Raw genomic sequence first — 9443 nt, forward strand, 5'->3', positions numbered from 1 at the left:
CAGCTATGAACACACCAGTGAGAGGCCTCTGAAAAAAAAGGAGGGGAAATTGAAAACAGAGCTAATGTAAGCAAAGTTATGTTGGTGCAGGGTTGAAATTAATCGCAGGCAGTCAGAATCTCAGACTCTGTAATGGTGTATCCTGTGAAACTGGACTAATTAACTCCTCCTTGAGAATGTCTTTGATGCCTTAAAGGAGACGGACTCCATAATCTGTAGTCATTTTACCAGTTCTTAAAACATTCAGAACTATGTAGAATGTTTTTATTATGAGAGGCACATTTATGTGGATGTAGTTATGGCTGTTAGCAATTCCATTAATGTGATCTTCAGAATTTCATAAATCACTCTGAACTGGTTTGGCTGATGCTTAAATTTCACGACTTGTTCCGAAGAGATTGTCTCGCTGTGCTGATTTATACAAATAGTCCCAGAACTGGTGAAGCCTCCATCTCATCCGTGACAAATTTAAGCTACCTGAGTTGTAATAAACCTTAAACACCATTGGAAATAAATTATTAGTTTCCATTTTGTTTGCTTTAATCTATAGTTTAAAATGACTGTGCAGCTGATATAAATCAAAAAATGCAAAATGTGGCCTTGATTCTGCAAGGTAAGTAGAGTAGAGATGCCTATTGCTGAGCTGGTAGATACTTGCAGAATGGAGGCTGGACCTTTGTGCTATCTGATGTGCTGTTGCTCCATTCTTACCTGGCTCTCTTGAGTGTGAAGGTGATATTTTGAATGTTTCACTTGCACTGATTACCAAGCCAGACAGGCTTGCAAAGAGTTGCTGGCTTGTGTTGAATCTCTAGCATAATGCTTAACTTATCTTTACTTTCTCAGAGTTTTGATTGGCATTATCTACTGTAGCATTTATTCAAGTCAATGTGAAAATTTAAACCTTGAAGTGATGTAGACTTAACTCCACCGAGCAACAACTGTGTTTTGTGGGTGTGTTCTTGCATCAAATGAAGCCCATGTTCCTGTGAAGTAATAAAATTGAGTTTTACCATAAACCCTATTTTCTTTCAGCGATTTGGTTTCATTTTAATTTTAAAGGCAACTGAAGGGATGGTTGAGGGAATGTTTGTAGCAGCTTGTTTTGAGATCTATGTTATTAGGAGAAGCCTCTCCAGTTGATTAGTTCAATAACTCTGAACTGTACGCTAATGATGCTCTCTGTTCCATAGCACCGCAGTGATATAACTTACTGTGGTTTGAGCTGTGACAACGTACAAGATTGGAGATGTCACATATTGCATAAATAAGGGTGGAAATCTTGCGTTAGACACCTTCTACTAAGGTGGCATTTAAAAAACACAGATCTGTCAACAGAACAGGTAGGACTTGAATTGCTTTTCTAGATCAAACTAAATTAATGCCCTTCTTGTATTGCTTGTTGATTTAGCTATGTAACTATAGAGTTAAATCTTGTCTTCGCTGAATTTTACAAAGCTATACAGCTTGTGAATTTGTGATAATGGGGGGAATGAAGGCTTAGCAAATGTCTCTTTAAGCTATTAATCATGAGACTGGCAACATCATTGTCTTTATTACATTCATAATTTAAAAATCCTATCATGGAGGAGGAAACATGGATGCTTGTTAAATATATTCTTCAGTGGAAGGTACTAAGAAATCAGATCGTTAAAGTACAGAATCATAAGAGACACTAGAGCCTTGCTAGCAACAATAATTACTATTTATATGTAATAGGCACTGGGAGGGAAAGAGATGAGTCTCGTTTGCTTGTGCCTGAACTTAATGGATTTTATGAGTAACCAACTAGAAGGATTTGGGGATTGAATTTTGTTTTCAGAGCATGTAATATTACAAACTATAGAGCTAAAAACTGTTGCAAACTGCAAATATCTTGAGAAATCAACTGGTTTGTTGTCTTTCAACACAAGTAAGCAGAACATGTGCTAAGCAACTCCTGCCTGAAATTCTGATGAGTTCTTATTCTTAATTCTTGTGTTTGATTTCAGCTTTGCTGGTAAATCATGTGCCCTAACACGGCACTTTGTTGAGGTTGTAGACCTCACCTAATGCTTAGGTTACCTGGGGCTCTTTATGGGCAACTTTGGGAAGTGGCTGAGAGGAGAAGGGAATCTGGGGATTCCCCTGGGGAATCTGTTCGCACTGCCTTGTGATAAATGTGTCATGGGAGGAAGGGCTGGGCAGAAACTGAGCTTTAAATAGGATGTATTTGACTGGACAATATGGGTCAGGTCATGTTTATGGTACATGAGCTTGATACAGACAAGGAGCCATCTTGTTTATGGAAACCTTTGGGACGAGTGGGAGAGAAACGTGGGGAAGAGATGCCTTCTGCAGGGATGGTTGCTCTGCTGTGCACATAAGGATGCTACGTCTTGCTTCAAGCCCGTGCATTTTAGATCAACTTAATGCAGGGAGCAACTGCAGCAAAGGAAGAAACTCCCTCCGCAGCATTCAGCTGAACATCACGTTTGTTTAGGACAGTTGTGGCTTGACAATTTATCCTCAGCATCTCTGACAGCTCCAGCCTATTGAAAAGCAGACAAGCGTGCTTCTGCTCCACTGCAAACACCGGGGCTGCCTGAAGGCTCTTGCAGATTAAGTCGATTCCAGCTCACCTGTCAGTTCCTGGCTTCTTTGGGGTTTCAGGGTTGAGGGTTTTTTTTTGTTTTTAACGAAGTCTGAGGTACAGAGAAGTTTTAAGGTGTGTCTTCAATAAGTACTTTCCCTTCTCATTCAGGAAACTTGTCTTTGGAGATCTGTTTTCAGTTTTGCGTACTGAAATGCTTCTGTTTCTCACACAATTAGTACAAGGCAGCAATCTTTAAATGCTGCTATTAATGGGCAGGAAGAGACTTCAGGGCTTAATTTTTGGTAGAGTTTTGTTTTGTCCTCTGGTGGATGGGTTTTTTCCTTTAGAACATAAATATAGCTAAAAGATGCTGAAAAACTTTAGGCTAATGAAATGCAATGCCTTAAATTCATGTCCACTCAGGATTCTCGTAGACACTTGACTGTCCCCAGACAGGATGCCCTAGTCTTTCGAAGGGACTGGGATATACGTCGAGAGGATCGGTGCTATTTAGAAAACAGGGAGCGTACAGGTTCAGTTCCCAAAATCACCGTTTGATCGTTTTATCACAACATACATTAGAAACCGAGCATACAGGTCCTGGTGAAGTTCTTGGCAGGGCTGCAGCTCGTGGCCTCTCCTGTGGCTGTGGGGGTACCCCGGGTGCAGTAAGTCAGATGGTTCTTCCCGGGGTACTATTTGACCACCAGATGTCACGCAAGGACCATCAGAAGAGCGTCTGCTGCTGCGTGCTCCAGCTCCCTGCTCATGGATTGACCAAGCCATGATGTCTTCTGGTTGCGTGTTGCCTGCCACGTTGGTTGTTGTCTTCTCACACGTTTGTCAGCAAAGTCTGCACTGCACTTGCAAAAAGAATGTGTATGTTAAACCAAACGCGCCCCCTCCCCCCCCCCCCCCTTCCACCCCCCGTCAAATCCACTGAAAATCCCTTTGTATCAAACGTGTAAGTGTTTGGCTCCAGTATGATTACTCCGGAGTCCCATCAATTTTACAAATTGGCTGAAACGTTTTTTGGTAGAGAAGTCTTGCATACCAGAAGTCTTTAGTCTGATCAAACTGCTGCCCTACCATAGATCATGACTGTTATTTTTATAACACTCTATTACCATGGCAAATGCTGCAGGGGGAGGGGGAGAAACCACATCAGTAGCAACTCCTGTCTGATTTGTGGTCATATGCTTATAACTTGACATGGTTTTGCAAATAACTAAACAAAACCAGGAATTCGTTTAGGGGCAAAAAAACCCCCGAAACTCCAAAAAACTGCTGCATCAAGTATCTTGTGTGGAGAGTCTGACTTGCTCACAATTTGGATCTTTTAATGGAAAATAGTTCAGAGCAGGAACGGGAACTGGTTGCCCTCTGCTAGGCAGTTGGGGCTGTGCTGTGGCTGTCAGCCACTGCCGAACGCTGTGACAGCCTCTGGGCCGTGAATTTTTTGGAATTTGTATTTAATTGCTGGTGTCTGCTCAGGCTTTATCCTAAATTTAGTAACACTCAGTGCTGCTTTTTCTCTGCAATACCTTTATAAATTCCCATATAATCTGATCTCTAATTTTAAAGCCATCTGTCATTTTCAAGCTGTATATTTTCCAGCTTTAAAAGGTCTCGTTGAAGGAAAATTTAAATTCAAGGCCTACTGAAAATGCATTTTTCTTTAAATTATTCATTGGTTAAAATGTCTTTGAACTTGTGTTTGTGTAGCTGGTGAGACTAGGGGGGCAGATGGTGGGATACCTGGTTAGTCCTTGCACAGATGCCATGTATGTGCGCTGCTCAGCTTGGCTGCAGAGCCCCACGGCAGCAGTGGGAGCTTGCTGCATCAACACCTCACCCTGGGCCCAGCCTTCAGAGGTGTCCCCTGTCTGTCACATGCCGTCCTGTTCACTAGGTGGCATTGCTTCCTAGTCTAAAAGCTTCTAAATACTTCATTAATTATGTTAATCCAGGCGGTGGATGGAGAGTGAACTGCACTGCGATAGCTTTGCCCTTGTATCCTTTTCATTCCGTCTGCTTTGCTGATGGGATTTCTTGGATTGACAGACCTGCAGCATCTTCATCCCAGTTGTTGAAGTTCTGGGTGTAGGGAAGGCTTTGGCTTGGAAAACTTCAAAGAGCCCATTGGGAAAAAAACTGAGCATACTGACCTTGCTGTTGGTAGCCAGCTCCGTGGTCCCAAATCCATCAAAGTCATTGCCCTCCACAAGTTATTGACCTGGTTTATCATCTTTATTAAAAAATGTTAAAATGACACACTTGCCGTGTGGGGTAGCTGGAGCAGGGTTGGTGAAGTCTTGCCTGTCCTAGAGCAGGAGCTAAGTGTGTTGTCGTGGGGATCCTTTCCAAAATCTGACCAGCCATGGAGGCAGCAGGAGAGCAGGGTGCTCTGGACGGTAGTGAGCTACTACCCATCACTTGGGTGTTTTGATGGAAATGTGTTCATTTGTTTCCCAGGTAGCCCTGTTATTTTACGTTCTTCTGCGCTTCTCTGCCTTCCTCCCTCCCTTCCTCCTCCTCTTAGCATTAATAATCAGATCAGTCTGTTAAGGGCTGAAACACAGTGGATTTAAGATGCCTGTCTGTCGCCAATGGGAAAAAACAGGAGCCTTTGGTAGGCTTTAGAACGAGGAGAGGAATTCTGGCTTTACAGGCTCCTTTTAGTACCGGGACTACTTGGTTTGTCCATGCGACACATCAAGAAGGAAGACGGCAAGGTCTCCGTAAGGTGTAGCTCTCACCTGGGTAGGTGCCAGGCCCCAGGTGTGTGAAGTCGCAGGAACCTGTCAGGCTGAGAACTGCCGGACCCGCTGGAGGCGACAGATGCAAAGCGTGGCTGAGAGCAGGGTGCTGCCCTCCGAGGAAGGTGGCAGTGCCACTTCCCAGCCCTTACGTAAGTACCTTCCAGCCCTGCATTTCAAGAGTGCTTCTCAGCTTGCAATATTGATGCTCTCTTCCCTTTGCAAACCGTGGAGGTGGAACATCTGAGTTAAGACCTCCTGATGCAGCTCACTGCTGAGCTGGGCAGGGCAGTCACATCTCACCTGATCCTGGAGCCACGCTGGGCTCGAGCGTACCCCTCGCTTTGCTCTGATGAAAAGACAAGACAAAGTAGGTTTTGAACATGACTTTTCATGAACGAGCAAGATAAAAATAAATGTAAATTGAAGATCCTGCTTCTCATGTGTATTTTATTAAAAACTACAGAGTTTTTCATTCTTGCTGTGTAGTATAATTGCTAAAACATGATTTGTAACCAAATATAGTTGCTTGCATTAAATATGGCACTACTTCATACTAGGGAGGATGATATGGTAAAGGAATGCTCATTTAAACAATTACATAGTTCGGTTTTTGCATTTAAAACCTTAGCTTTTTCACTTTTAAAAAAGTGAATGTAACCTTTAGATGTTTTTTAACTTGAATTTTGTTGAACTGCACTCGGATGAAGAATGGTATGCAATTAAAATAAACAATATGCTTTGAAAACTGGTTAAATACGGAAATGAAGCTTGTCAAACCATGTTTTGCATTTCTAAGTGATTCAGTAACAGGTAATGAATGTGACAGATTCTGGTCACAATGGGACGATGATGCTTTTCATCAGATGTCCAGGGCCTCTGTAGCCATGGAGAGGATTTCCAAAAGTCACTTACGAGAGACCAAGGGCTTACATTTACTGGTTCAGTACCTACAGCTTTTTGAAATGGCTTGTGTGGCTTTTTTTCCTCTGAAATTCCAGAATTTGTAGCTTTTATCCTTCCACAGTGGACTTAAATTTGCTGGGTAAGGCTAGGACGGGAAGGCTCCCTGGTTTCCCAGTTCCTTCTGAGCTATGCTGGGTGAAGGTCACCTTGCCCTACACTTGGTAGCTGGACTGGAAACTGGCAGCATTAGGAGATGAGCTTTCTGTGTGACAAAATGTGCAGATATTTACACTGAAGTATATAAATTTGTCCTTTGTTCCAATCTAAAGACTGACATGATATTTCAGTGTGGGACACAATGCACTTAAGTAACCAAAGTGTTAGCTATATTCTAAAGTTAAGGATTCTGCTTTCTGGGTTTGTAACCTGTTAAAAATCCCACATCCCTGAAACAGTGGCAGCTGAGGAGCAAAGGCAGCATATCTCTATTTATTTAGGTAATAGGTTACACTTAAGTTTTTGCCTTGGTACGTGCTGTTGCATTCGACTTCAGAAAGAGGTTATTTTTTAAAAATGACATGTGAATGTTTGACTCAAATCACCTGAAGTTAGCCTTTTTTTTAAAATCTACTTGTCAGTGACCTGAGGGAAGACGGTGAAGGCTGTGAGTTGGTTGCTGTTGTGCTATACATGGCATGGTTCCTGAGACCTCCTCATTTCTCTCTTGTCCTCAGCTGAATGTTTAAACATTTGCTGGCTGAAGCTTGGCGTCGACTGGAGAGCCGGTGGGTTGTGGCAGTCCTAGTGTGCAAGAAAATGCCTTTTCAAACCTCCTCTCTGGTGTTTCCTAGGGACTTCAAGAGCCAGTTGTATGTCCACATCTTTCATTCCTAAGGACTCCTCTTGTGAGAGCTAGATATAAGCTGTTTCAGAGATGTGTCTAAAAATCAATAGTCCTGGAAAAGAGTAAACAAGTTCCCTCTGATATGAGATGAATGTCTCCAAGAGCCTGCAAATGGCTCTGGGGAGGACCATCAAAACCATCCTCAGCACCATCCCAGTGCCAGAGTTTTCATGTGGGGGAAAAGAACAATTGCCTTTAATTTAATATGCTCTGAGGAAATAACTCTTATTAGAATTAAAATGAGAATTTTTTAAGAGTTGGTGGAAAGCCTTGTATAGTTTCAACCTTATCTAAACAAAAACATTGAGTTTAGTTAGGTGTCTCCAAAGCCACACTTAAGAAAGCTCATTCAACAAAATGCTTAAAGATTTTCTTCTGTCCCAAAGGTGAAAGAAAACAACTTCAAAATGTCAGAAATGCTGTTACCTGACAAGCTGTATTTTTTTTAAGGTCAAGAAAAAATGATGGATACTGTAACAAGTGTTTGTGTTGTTACCTTTTAAAATATATATGTGATGCTCAAGTTCATAAATGTAGCGCGTGCCTTTCAGAAGCTAAAAAATAGCAGCGGAAAGCAGGAGTCCTTGGTCTGTTCCTCCTTGTTTCTTCTGAAATCGATTTTTGTTGTTGTTCTGGTGTAAATAATTTTAATGAAAAGGAGAAAATTGCTAGGTGGAGTTTTATCATCTGGAATATATAGGCTTAGATGGTTTCTGGAAATACAGAAGACAGGTGAGCAGACCTCTGAGTGCCCTGGAGAAATAGTACCCAACTCTTCAAAAAGAAAATTTAAAAAAAAAAAAAAAATCAGTTATCATCCTGCAAGTAGGCTGACCTGGTGCAACTGCGAGCGAGAGGATTGGGGCCGTGGTGGTTCAGACATCACACAGCCAGGTTGTACCCGGGTGTTTGATAGCTGTTGCAGCTGAACCGCAGGAAGGCGGCAGGTGTGAGGCTGCAGCTGTGTCCTCTGGCTGTGGGAGATGCTGCGGGGGCCAGTCCCCTTCCTTGCAGCCTTCTAAGTGGATGCCGAGAGCAGGTGAGAAGGCTTAATCCTCCCCGCTTCATTTTCTCAAAACTGTTATCCCAAGAGATGGGGGAAGCTCGTGTGTGTGGAGAGGAGGGGGAATAAGGGGACTTGAGCAAGGTTGTGATCCATCCCATGGGGATGTCCAAATATTACAGGTCCAGTTCAGCAGAGTATTTGCATTTGGCTGTAAATTAAGCCCGTTCCTTGCTTGGATCAGGTCACCCGTTCAAAGGAATTTCTCCTATAAAGCATCTTTCTAATGGGGCTGTGTTGAATGCTGCTTTTGGTGTTTTCAGGGTGATACATCCAAACCCTCGCCCTAATCGGCAAGGACTGGGTTAGTCGTCGGACGTGGTGTCTCTGCGAGAAAGTGTTCTTGGGAAAGCACGGATGGTGAGCCTGTAACGTTCTTACTGCCTGTCCTCCTGTCCCAGCACCAGGACTGGGTGAAATTAGAGAAGCTTTTCTTCTCTGAACGAATAACTTAACAGCACCTGATGGTGTATCATCTGCTGGCAATACGGGAGCTGCTGTGAGTCCAGACAGAGGTGTGAACATGCAGCTTTGGTCCAACTCCTCCCTTGGTGACAACGGGAACTTGAGTGCATGTCCTGTGAGCACCAGGCTGCTCCTGCCCCTCTTCACCTTCTCTCTTGTGCTCACACTTGCTCTGTGCTCCTGTTTCTTCCTTCTCTGCAGCTCTGATAAACATATATTGGTCCGAAGAAAAACCAGAGAGAAAAGGAAACACTTGAGTTAGGTCAGGACCACCTGGGCCCTCAGCAGCCCATCTCCTGCCAGGAGAGGGTTGCATGCAGGAATGTGTGTGTCTGCAGAGCTTTGTGCTGTCAAAAAGCTCTTTGTGCTTTTGGTCTTTACTGCTGGGGCATCCTCTGAAGTGGTGGTTCAAAATTTATCTTGTGTGGGAGCTTCATCGTGGTCCCATAGAGTATCCTTACCCTCCTGTGCCTCCATGTCCAGCTTTTCAGGGGCTGGTACAGATGCAGCTCCCAGCCCTGGTCGTTCCCCCCCAGTCACTGGAATTACCCTGCTCTGATCCTCTCCCCGGTCACCTCCATGTGGTTTTGTCACCTCAGCATGGTTCTGGCACAAGGCTGCCCAGGACTGTGGCGACGAGCCTGTTCTCGGGCACGTTTCTGCTTGTGCCTCTGCCGTCAGCGCGGCGGTGACCATCCCCAAGGCCTTGCGGCAGCGAACAGGATCCTCTTTGCTGACTCCAGTGGGCGTTAGAGGGGGTCTGTAATGCTT

Source organism: Haliaeetus leucocephalus, unplaced genomic scaffold (assembly GCF_000737465.1).
Source record: "Haliaeetus leucocephalus isolate CR32 unplaced genomic scaffold, Haliaeetus_leucocephalus-4.0 Scaffold362, whole genome shotgun sequence".
Classification (NCBI taxonomy): domain Eukaryota; kingdom Metazoa; phylum Chordata; class Aves; order Accipitriformes; family Accipitridae; genus Haliaeetus; species Haliaeetus leucocephalus.